The sequence below is a fragment of the Ambystoma mexicanum genome, chromosome 4p (genome assembly GCF_040938575.1).
Source record: "Ambystoma mexicanum isolate Mex_15411 chromosome 4p, UKY_AmexF1_1, whole genome shotgun sequence".
Taxonomy (NCBI): Eukaryota; Metazoa; Chordata; class Amphibia; order Caudata; family Ambystomatidae; genus Ambystoma; species Ambystoma mexicanum.
Genome location: NC_090927.1, coordinates 1,076,656,058 through 1,076,668,762, shown reverse-complemented (window position 1 = coordinate 1,076,668,762; position 12,705 = coordinate 1,076,656,058).

The window sequence follows — 12,705 nt, the reverse complement described above, 5'->3', positions numbered from 1 at the left end:
CAGCCCTCCTGCCTGCGCTCATGGAGTAACGACAGGAGCCAGTGAGTTTGTGTGATAACTTGCAAACGGGAAGCTGTGCGCCCCATTTATTGGAAGCATCACATGGTGTCATACATGTCAGCAACACGTGACACCGCACAAGCAGCGGGTGGGGCCGTAAATCATAACAATCAGGTACAACAAAAATGGTTGCAATTTTAAGGACATGCAAAGATGTAGGGCACCAACCGGCAACCTGGCAAAGTGAGAGCAGCACAGTAGAGTAGTGCACACATCTTGCCTCAGTCCAACCATCAATGCCAGCCGCTAGCTGCCAATGGCAACCTGACCACTAGAACTCTATTGTTCTTCTCTCGACTCGCCTTCAGGTTAGTGCTGTTTTAGAGTACCTAGGCATGGAAGACAGGGGAGTGGCAGGACAGCTGAGACATTGGGAGTGTGACTTGATGATCGTGGGCATGAAGGATCTGGGGGCTTTGAATCTAGTAGGGAGTGCGATGAAGAGCGGCAGTAAGCATTGCAATGGAGAGTGAGTTAGTGACTTGGAGAGTTAAAGGGATCTGGGGGGAATTTGAGAGGGCCTTGGTATTTGAGAACTGTGCAGCAATGAGAAAAATGGAAATGTGAGTTTGTGGGCGAGAGAAATAAATGTGGGACCTGGAGGAAAGGAGGTGACATACAGCTGAGGACTACTGGCGAAGAGGTACTTCCTTGTTGGAGGGAGACCTGGCTGGTGTACAGTGATGTTCTGCATGGGGGCACTCAGAAAAGCAAAGTGATAGTGAAATGAAAGGCAGTGAAGGGACAGAGGGGCCATGATTGGTGTGAGCCAGGGAGAACCTGAGTCAGCAGATAGTCAGTGCATACATCCTCACACACTCACGCACCATTGCTGTACTGTCCACCAAAATCAACCCAAAAGTACGTGTGTGACTCATTGACTGAGACAGAGGAGGATCCCGCTGATTAAGGCTCTGTGCCCTGGGCCCTCCTTGTTCTACTCTTGCATCTGCCAGATTCCCACACCACTGGCCCCCGCCACGCCAGGTTGGGGGAGTCTTTCAAGGGCTCCCCCGAGCTGGCTTAGTGGGAGAAGGCGGGGCAGGCGGGATGTTTCTATTAAATGTCAGCACCCTATTGTCATTAAATGCGCCCTTCCACCGCAGGCTCTTTTTATAACAAAAGGCGCCATTAGCCCCCCCACCACGCCAGCTCAGGGGAGTCTTTCAAGGGCTCCCCCGAGCTAGCGTAGTGGCAGAAGGCGTGGCAGGCGCCTCATTGTTATTCAATGCGGCAGCGGAGTGCATTTAAGAACAATAGGGTGCTGATGCAACCTATTCATAGCATTACCTCCTTGCCGAAGCGAGGAGGTCTACAAAAATAAAATAATAAAAGTGGCACATCCTGGCCCCACTCCCCCTTTGCCCCCTGTTGACCAGGGGCGCCAATTCGCCAAGGGCGCTGCTGCCCCTAAAGCCGGGCCTGCCCACGCACGCCTGCAAGCAGCAGCACCTTCCCACAAAATGCCCATGTTGACGATCATGACCATTTGAAATCTTTGCAAGAAGGGAAACCTTTAAATCGTTTAATTAAGAGCTCACTTAGTCTGCTCTGTTGTTGGCAAATACCTACTGTCTGAGCACATGTACTGTCAAAGGATGTCTGTGCTGAGTGTGGCAGGTTGATCTCACTAAAAAAAACATGCCTGCTGCTCATAGAAACTATCTGACAATTAGTTTCGAATGTAACTGGACTTCAGCAGCTGTGGGGCATTCCCTTGTCCATGGCGCGTGCACTGAAATTCTACCGCGGGTATGTATGGTAATCTCTCGGTGCAATACTATGGCAACTGATTTGTGGCAGTGAGTAGGCATGAGAATTCTGACAATAACTCCCCAAAAATCATCTTTGGGCAGCAAACTCCCAGCATAGTGCGCTGTAGAGTGTCGAAGTCAGACTATACATATCTAATCTCATAGATGCAGCACCTGCACACACAACTCAATGTTCACTAACACGTTTCCGCCAATCAGATGTTCTCAAATAAAAACACCGAAGGAGTCCTTTTCTATGCAGCATTTACAGCGGTGTGGCCGGGGTAAGAACAGCCGCATGCATTTGATAAAATAATCATCCTAAATCTTTCCATTCTATTTAGCCCATACAATTTCCATTTGTTTCTGGGGAGGACAAAACAGCAAGAGATCAAATGTCATTATTTGAGTAATTCAATACTAGGCAACCATGTATCGAAGTAAAGGAAAAATGAGAGGACTCAGTAGCTTGAAAAGAAATGGGCAAGTCGGTTTCCATTTATTTTGCCTTTTAAGCCAAAGAAAACTGACAGCATGCCACACTGTGCCCAACCACCTAAACCGGGCCAACCCGAACCGACCTCCAACTCACCTGCACTTTTATCCTCTCCACAGTCTGACCCCATGCTTACCACATCTGGTTCACCTTACCCACCCCCTTCACAGCCATAGACACGTGCGTGCTCAGTCAGTGTCGTCTTCTCTCCCCTGAGCGATGACGTGTGGCTCTCCTTTGATCAATGGTCTCCGCCCACAGTGGTTTCCGAGTCAGTCTCTTAATCCAAGGGGGTTTGGCCCATCACCCCTGACGCACATTCACTCTGGAAAAGTGCTCCATTGTTATAAGTACCCCAAACTGCCCAAATCCAAAGATGGCGCCCAGGCGGCCTTCACCATGACACCTGTACTCCCTGAAAGCGCCGATCTCAGCACTCCACGCTGCACATGTCTTTTTTAGAGCTCTGTCGAACCAGCATTGGGTATAGTCAATAGTGGGGGAAACCTCAGAAATGTCTGCTGTCATTTAAAATAAAATTACAAACACTCTGTCTTTGATGATGATGCTGCATACAGTGCAGATATCGAATACTGGAGGCATTAACTGACAGTAAAAATCATTTTCTTACCCCACCATTTTCATTTGGCCATACTCAAGAGCCGTTATAGATTTCCTCCCACCCCCCAGGGTTTACCGCCTCAAACAGCTTTTACTAGTGAGACGACAAAAAAGTCAATATTTTATGAGAAGCCCAGATGCGAGTATTATGGATCATCTCTTTTCTTTATTTTAACAATGTATGAAGTTGTTCAGCCTGCATGTATATGTACTTTGTTCTATAGCACTCCTGGTGTTATCACCAATGTACCTGCACTAGATAGCGGTTGCTATAGAAACTAACATAGCGTCAGTATGGTGATGGTCTAGAAATTGGTTTGTTTAAATGGGGAGTTGTAAAACATAGGCAGGCACCTCCAAGGATGACAAAGAGTTAGAGCAGTTTATGTATCCAAATTCAACACTGTGGAACCAAAGCGTTCATGCTTGGATCCTGGTTTTGCCAGCAGACGATACAGTAATCATGGACAAACCTTATATCATTGACAATACTCTGCTGCCTTCTATGAAAAGGTTTTCTTCTCACATACTGGTGGCATTGTTTGGCCAATTACCTGATCTTTCCTATCAGGTAGGCCATTTGAGTGGAAGGAGTTCTAGACAGAAGAGAGCAGATCAGATATTGCAGGCTTCTTGCCAGCATATTTTAACGTCTGCTTATGTGACAACAAAATGGTTTGCTTTTTTGGTCAATTCAAAGGTTTTTCTGCAAGTTTTTAAATACCATTGCACAAGCCTGTGTTTGGGGTGTATTTAAAGCTTTACAATACAAAAAAGAGAAACCTATCTAAAATCTTTTAAGATCACATCCATTAGTATGTTGGTATTTATATACTTTCCTTGATGATGGAGACAATGGGCCTCATTATGACACCGGCGACAGCTGTACTTGTACCTGTATTACAGGCACGGCTGCCGCTGGTGTCCTTTTTTACCGGCGCCACGAATTGGCGATTACAGAGTCATTACGGCCCTGCCGGACCCGGTAATTGCCTATTTGCGGGCGCCGGGAAAAAGATGCTCCCCATTCCCATTCGGCCCCATTGGGCCGAATGGGAATGGGGAGATAGGATGCACCAGCACCGTTTATAATGGTGCCGGTGTATCCGACATGCTGTGCTTGCGGGTGCCTTCCTTCCCGCCAGGTCTCACCTCGCGGGCAGAAAGGCACTCGTGAGCACAACTCGTAGTTTGCCGGTCCGGGAACTACAGTACCGGCAAGCTTACCGGTACCATAGTTCCTGGACCGACAAACTTATAACGAGGCCCAATGAAGCTAGAATCATTCCCATTTTGCATAATATGTTTCTATAACGTTTTGTTTTTTTAAAATGTTTATATTGGGTTATGTGACTTTCATATTTTCCAAGTCAGTTCTGTAAAATGGGATTATTTTAGTTCAAGGTAAAAGCTAGAAAATACATTGGTAAAGAGCAGAAATTGTGGGTACCAATCCCTGCTTCACCTCTTAATCAATGTGTGATCCTGGGTATCTCATTTAATCTTGTATTTCCTCACCTGTCAAAATTGCAAGTCGCTAAACCTTTCAAAATTGTCATCCCTTCAAAGTGATTTAGTTCTCAGGGTATGATCTTTAAAAAATACTCATTCATGCTTTTGCTGGCTATATATAGTATTGCTTCCTCTATAATGATAGTGAGCATTGATATATTACACACCACAGCCACCTGTTTCTTTGCTCTCAAATAGCAGCACTGCTTGAAAAACAAGTCCCACTTCTAATCTCAGTCTGTCTGGATACAAGCACCTTCCTGGTATCTTCACATCGCCATCCACTCTCTATGCTATGGTATGTGGAGTTTTAGCCTTGCTTCCCATTGGTCGTCTGTATCCATACTTGAGCACTGTTGCTGTCTCTGAGGCAGCTAATCTCAGACTATTCTGGATTATGTGTATCTTTGTCATAAAATGTGTGTCCTGCAGTTATACTATGTGGCTGCTATTGTTGAAATGTTTGCTGTACCTATGCTTGAAAGCAAGTACCCTCGCGTAGACTGTTAATGTTGCACTTGAAATGCTACTTGTTTATCACTCCGATTGCAACATGAATGAAGAGTGTAAGGTATCTGAAAGGAAGTCTCCTGTGCTTATTTTGATCTCTGCGAGGCAGCATATCAAGCTATGGGTTGTTATCGTGACACGGGCTGCGGCGCACTAGATATTCTATGGGCCTCATTACAAGTATTGTGGTAAGGCAACAAAGGTGCCGGTAGCGCTACCGGGTCTATTGCTACCGTACTGCCATACTACGAGTTCTGCTCGCAGGTGCCCTTGCAACCACCAGGTCTGACCTGCTGGCCGTACCGGCACCCGCAAGCAAGACAGGACTGTAGCACCGGTACCGTTATTAACGGTACAGGTGCTACCAAATTCCCCATACCCATTCACCCCTATGGGGCCGAATGGGGATGGGGAGTCCCTTACTGCCGGCACCCGCGAATGGACAATTACTTGGTCCGCCGACCTCGGCATAACCGGGTAATTGCCCATTCGCGGGTGCCGGTAAAAACACGGGTCCGGCGGCAGCCGTGCCTTTGTTACAGGCACGGCTACCACCAGAAACGTAATGAGGCCCTATATCCCTTAATTCCTTTGGTCTGTTGGAGGGGGGCCCCAGGGGTGTCTGTGCCCTGGGCCCCCAAAGTGCTTAAGATGGCCCTGCCTAGAGAGGCTTGAGATGGGGCAGAGATGGTAGAGCAGAGTGTCTGCTTTACGTCATTCTGTATGAAATACATCAATGATTAAAGGTGGAAACTGTGCCTGATGTCCATAGACCTCATGGCCTCCTACCAATCAGCGGGGTGGGCACAATTATAGGATGCCCTCTGGAACAAGGGCATGGATACCATCTAGGTAATGCTCCTCTGTTAACTACATTTGAATACAGTCAGATATGGTTTTAATGGTGAGGTTTCGGCAGAATACACCAGGGTGTTGCTTGGGCGGTGTGCTTGCCTCCACTTTCTTTAATTTGTTTTCGAGTGATGTGGTAGTGTGACTCCTCTGGGTGGGTGCTGATGCCCTCTAAATGGGAGGTAGTGGTGTGCCGATTCTGTTCTTTGTGGATGGCACAGTGTTACTGGCCAGTACAGAGAATGGCATGATTAAGCATTTAGGTCGTTTTCAGGACTTCTCTAGCCACAAGGGGCTCATTATAAACACTGTCAAAACTAAACTGATGGTCAATGAGTCCACTAACCCCTGAAGCACACTATCCTGATTGGGGTTAGTGTGTGGAGGTCATCCCCTGGTTCGACCATCTGGATATCTGCTTCTCATCCTCAAGTCTTATGGAACAGAGAGGTGGCTTAAAGTACCCTTTTGTTCAGCCAGGTGGCTGGGGAATACTACATTTCCACCGGCAACGGTAACCAGTGATTACATTGCAGGAAGAAATAGAGACACACAAAATAAAGGGGTACAAATAACAAAATACAAAAATGAAAAGTGTTAAAAACAGTGCCAGGATGGAATAATATCGAAATATTGCAATTATATAGTATTGCAGGTTTGTGTTTAAGTGGAAAAACACAAAACAACTTCAATGAAAAAAATGATAAGGGGTTAGAAGAAGCGGGCGAAGCCAACTATAAGTGAACACGAAAGAAAGGTATAAGTGGACCTGGGGGTCCCCGTAAAGAGTATTAGCAAGACAAAAGTAGGCATTAAGTAATATGGTAAAAGTGAAAAGACATTTAAAAAGCACAAAACTAAAATTGTAATTCTTCTTAAAACGGCCACAAGATGGCAGTCACAGACCATAGAAACAGTAGATCTATACATCTGCATGTAGATAATATGGGCGATGTAACTGGTATGTCGTTATTTTTTTTAAGTTATTGTCTTTATAGATGTATTTAGATTGAAGTGGGAGAATGGAAGACCAGGCTCCCGTCCTTCACCTCTCGAGCTTGGCCTAGAGGGTCACGGCCCAGACACCCGCCGCGAGAAGAGTTCGTCCAGTTACCAGACGACCAGGTACCATGGTACAGGAACATACGGATGTGTCCACCTGCCTGCCCAGCAGCCCGCACTGACCGTGCCGACACCTGCGGCTCGGATCAGCTAGACTAAAAACCACACGTCGTTAGAGATGCCATGACGACCTAGACAACGGGAAGCACATCTGTATAAATATACACACTTAACATTCCCACACCAATCTACACGAAGAATATACTCAGTGCTCTGACGTAGGCGACAGGCATATTCACGGACGTGCATCTTTATTATTTTTACATAGGCTTTCAGAGTACAGAAACGCAAGACGCATCATGAACTCATCTATAACGCTTGCTCATGCTTCCCTTGAAACCCGTTACCACCGTGAGAGGTATAATGGAAACACGATATTGGTCATGGAAATATATGCCACTATAATCTAAAGCACCCATGCACGAAATGGATCACTTATGCACCAGGCCCAAGTAGGCCTCAAGCAAGAGTTCCGTGGACATTAACAAAGCAAACGTCAGGTTGCTGATCCTGCAGAATGAGCCTGGTGGAGCACCCAGCCAAGGTCGCAATGTTGCAAACCCACATCCAAGAACAAATCATCAAAGGCACGATGTTGCAACCTAGCACTCCGCGTACCAACGTTAGAATCATATCTACAAATTAAACCAGACACACAGTGGAAAAACAATATTAATTGTGCAGAATTCTGCCTCAAACACGGTCCCGCCTCACGTGACCAAGCCGAACCTGACGAGATGCCAAAACCCAGGAGAGACAGGGCGTCTGGGTCCCGCACTACGAGACCCAGGCCGGGACACTTGAAAGGCTCCATGGACACCTGCTACAGTGGGAACGGTCAGCTCCCACCTATGAATAAATCCTCACATTGTCTGCATGAACCCATATTGAAACATTGTTGCAAACACGGGTACACCGAGAGCTGGGAACAACGGTGGTCCCAGGCTGGGGAGCTCACGGATGCACCAATCAGAACATGGGGCTCTTATCTCACACGTCATTAACATTAGCCAATCCTCAGGGGTCTTCATGTAACAATTCTTATGTATCTAATTGAAGGGACAACCCAGATATACCACCTGACTACACCTTGACCACTAATATCATTCTCTATATGTGTACTATACTAACCCTACCACTCGAGCAACCAATTATGAGTGGCGGTAGGTTTTTGTTAACTTTTTGAAGTGACGCAAGTAGCGCGTCATATTACAGTAAAAAGGGCCTGCGAGCCCCACGATTGTGTGTGTGTCAGGACGAACGCGTACGCTCCTTGACCCATCCCTGCCGTTTGCATAATAAACAGCAGAAGTTGCCTTGCTCCTTGTGTGTGCCTCATACTCTGTCTCGATCCGAGATATACACGGGAGGAGTTGGGGCCTCCCTGCCCGGAGGTCTGCGGGCGGCCCGGCCGACCCCGGCAGAATTTCACCCCGACAAGTTGGAGGCACTGCTGAGATCTGTTTAAGATCGACTTTTATTTTTAATTTTTCCAGGCACTCCCGTTGCGAGGAGGCCCGGCGGCGCGGCCCCCTCTGCCGTTGCCCCCTTCTGAGGACTACAGGACCATCGCGGAGCTGCGAGAGGACCGGACAGCGCAATCCGGATATTGGCCCTCGGGAGCCGGTTGAGAAGTATCCCGCCCGCGGTCGGCGAGTGTCCAGACGTGGTCCAGACGAGGGGAGGTGGCGAGCCGCTTGGAGGGGTGCACGCAGTCGAGCGGCCCTGCATCGAGAGAACTTGGTGAGCATGACACGCACAACAAGCAATGCGAAATTGTGAGGGAGGGGGAGGAAGTAAATAAGGGAGGAGGGAGGAATTGTAAAGTGGCGAGGGTTTAGTTGAGTGTTGCTAATGGAATGAATGGTAGCGAAACGAGTGCGAAAGCAGGCGGCTAACGTTACGCGAAAGAGGGGGGCGGGGCACGAAAACATCACGTGAAGCCGCTCGTAACAGTGAGCTAACGTTACGCGAAAGAGGAGGGCGGGGCACGAAAACATCACGTGCAGCAGCTCGTAAGACACTGATTGGCCTAAATCGCGACTACGTGTGAGGATGGGTGTGTGGTTTCCTACGATTTGATATTTATTATTGAATGAGTAGATGAGGTTCCCTATTGTTCGAGCAAGAAACTCGATAGGTAGATGACGTTTCCCTGTGGGCGGTGGCTAGTTACGTAGTTGCCCAAAACAGAAGATAATTGGCTGGTTAAGCCCTCCTGTTGAGGGGCGTATCACACGCGAGGCGACGCAGCGTGCGCAGTCCGGTTATAGTATTGATGAGATTACCTTGTTCCAGGAGAGACAGGAAGACAGCTGTAGGGTTAGCGGGGTAGATTACAAGTGTATTTTGAATTTAAAGAACATAACACGAATATACCAGTAGCTCGAAGAAATCGGTGACGTCACCAGTAGGGATTTAATAGGATATCGTGAGCACAAGGAACCTTGGGTTTGAGAGTGGTGGGGAGGAGAAGTATGATAAAGGAGCTGATACGGAGATAAACTATAAACCAGTGGATCGAAAGAAGAAGGGGAAAGGGGCGTGGCTGCGCACGGAGAACGCCGGCCACGGCAAGTGTAAAAGGGGGAGGAGAACGGAGAAACAGGACAACTGTATAAGATCGTCGTAAGGGGTACGCAGCCGCAGGGGGCTGCGTGCGCTTCGGCCGCAGGGGGCCGTAGGGGAAGGAATATAATATAATTTGTCAAAGGATTGTCGTAAGTCCCCACACTTGCGGGGCGAGGTAAGCAATACAAGGTTGTATATTGTAAATTGGTAGTAAGGGGAAGGGTAACAAGGGGAGTAAAACCATGTCATCCGGGAGAGGGTCATCGGGGAGAGGGTCGGGAGGGTGGGGGAACACCCTCACTACCCCACTACAGCACATATGCACCACACTGCCACCACACAGGGAGAAGTTAATTAAGTACATCATAGAGTGGACCCAGGGGACAGACAACAAAATGTTAACACCATGGCCGCCTAATGGTAGTTTCGATCCATATGCCCAACACTCACTACTGAACCATCTGCACAATACATACAAGGGGAAGAAGTTGGCAAACCACGTGGAGGTGTTTAACTTATGGAGGATGTTCCAGGGGTCTCGACCAGGACCAAATGGAATGTTCACTATGGGGGAGACACCGGAAGAAAAGGAGATTAAGAAAGAAGGAACGGGTGGGGAAAAGGAGTGCGAAAGCACAAAGAATACGGGGAACGAAAGACAGGGAGGAGAAAAGATTGATAAATTAGACGACATAAAAAAGGAACCGAGCAATGAGATACCCATAACACCGGGAGTGAAAACAGAGGGAGGAGGGTTGTACCCTTTAAGAGAATTAGGAGAAATAGAAGGACGGTTAAGGGCGGCTGAAGGATACTCAAACCCGGCATACAGCCCTCCACCATATGTAGCTCATGGGAAGATACCAATGGGGGAAGGGAGGATTAGAGGAGAGCAGACTGTAGAGATAGGAGAGGATGAGTGGATAGCTGCACAGATATTGTTGAAATTACGAGGCTCACTAACTGGAGAAGAAAGGGAGGCGGTGAGGAGAACAAACGAGGATAGTGCCGGAGAGAGTGAAATGAGGGGAGAAGAGTGATTGACCTTAAAAATGCTTTTTTCTCAATACCATTACACCCAGACTCGCAAGATTTGACAAGCTTTACTTACCGAAATACAAAGTGGAAACATACCAGATTACCACAGGGGTATTGTGAATCACCCTCAATTTTCAATAGAGTAATACAGATGGATTTGGGTAACGTTGAGGTGGAAAGCACAGTGTTACAGTATGTGGATGACATAATAATTTGTAGTACAAACGAAAGCAAATGTAGACAGGACTCCTTAAAAATGTTGACAATATTGGCTGAGAAGGGGTATAAGGTAGACATGGAAAAGATACAATACTGTCAGGAACAGGTACTTTACATTGGCCAACTGATATCTCAACATGGAAGAAGGATTGCACCACAAAGAGCACAGGCCATCTCAAGCACTCCCGTGCCACAGACTGTGAGAGAACTACAGCAATTTTTGGGGCTGTGCAACTACTGTAGAGCATGGGTATTTGATTACAGCTCATACATAGGACCCCTGCTTGAGGGTTTGAAGGAAGCAAATAAAGGGGAGAAAAAGTTGGGATGGACTATGGAAATGAGGGAGGCATTTGACGAATTAAAAGACGCAATATCAACTGCTCCAGTACTGGCATCCCCAGACTATGAGCGGCGCTTCTTTATTTTCTCACATTGCGACTCAGCAGTGATGAAAGCAGTATTGGCCCAAAAAACTAGCATGGGCTATAAACCAGTAGCATTTTACAGCGGTCACTTAGACCCTATAATGTTAGGCCAATTCTCTTGTGAACAAGGTCTCGCTGCAGCTGCTTTTGCAGTAGAAAAAGCATCAGCAATAACTATGGGGTGTCCAACTACACTATTTGTGGAACATGCACTATTTGCGATATTGAATAAACCTAAGTCCACACTAACAACACAGAGGGCATCAGGTTATGAGATTATTTTGTCTAAAGCTGAATTAGCAATTGTTAGATGTAGCACGGTTAACCCTGCAAGGTTCCTAGCAGAAGTAATTGAAGAAGGAGATTACGCCCACGACTGCACCCAAGTAACTGAACTATACTCATGTACTAGGAAAGTTGAAGAAAACGCACTAGAGGGAGGTGAGCTTTTGTTTATTGATGGGTCATCAACTATTGATCAAGGAGATGGGATTAGAAGGACTGGGGCAGCTGTAGTAAAAATGATGGAGGCGCCGGTGTGTGTGGCTATGAAGTGTGTACAATTACCACAGCATTACTCTGCTCAAGCGGCGGAACTCGTTGCACTCATATTGGCATTAAAGGAAAGTTTTAATAAAAGAGTGACCATATATTCCGACAGTGCATATGTTACATCCACTGTCCACTCAGGGCTATCAAAATGGAGAAGAAGAGGGTTTAGGAGAGCTGATGGCACTCCAGTACAACATGCCCTCTTGTTGGCTGAACTAATTGAAGTAATAAACGATCCCCAAGAACTAGCCCTAGTAAAATGCACCGCACACACCAATGGAGAAGACTATGTATCAAAAGGAAATGCAGCAGCAGACGCACATGCGAAATATGCTGCATATTTTGGTGAGATATGGAACCCCACCGACTCACAGAGAGGGAGAGGGAGGGGAATAGCGAGGGAGATGTTAATAAGAGAAGGGTACACCCATCTCCCAGCCACACAGATTATGGAGCTACAAGCGGCTGCACCAATGGCCGAAAAAGAAGTATGGGTGAAAAGAGGATGCACAATGTCACCAACTGACGCACTATGGCGCCAGGGTGGCACTGGGAAAGTTGTAATACCGTTGGCACTGTTAAATACCGCCCTGAGCCAATTACATCACCCTGCCCATACAGGCAAGGAAATAATTGCAGCACGAATTAGAGAAGATTGGTTTTGTCCCGAGTTAACCTCTCATGTGTCAAATTTTATCAGCAATTGCCTCACATGTCAACAGTTTACGGCCGGCCATACTTTAAAAGTGATAAGAGGTACAATACCCCGGCCAGAAGGGCCTTTTCGGCACCTTCACATTGACTATGTTGATATGATCAACATCTGTCAAGGCAATAGGTATATGATTGTAGTAGTATGCCCATTTTCTAGGTGGATTGAAGCAGGGCCCTGTTCACACCCTGATGCGTTTAGAGCAGCCAAATTCATAGTAAGGGAGGTCTTCCCCAGATGGGGAGTGTGCGAGGTGTT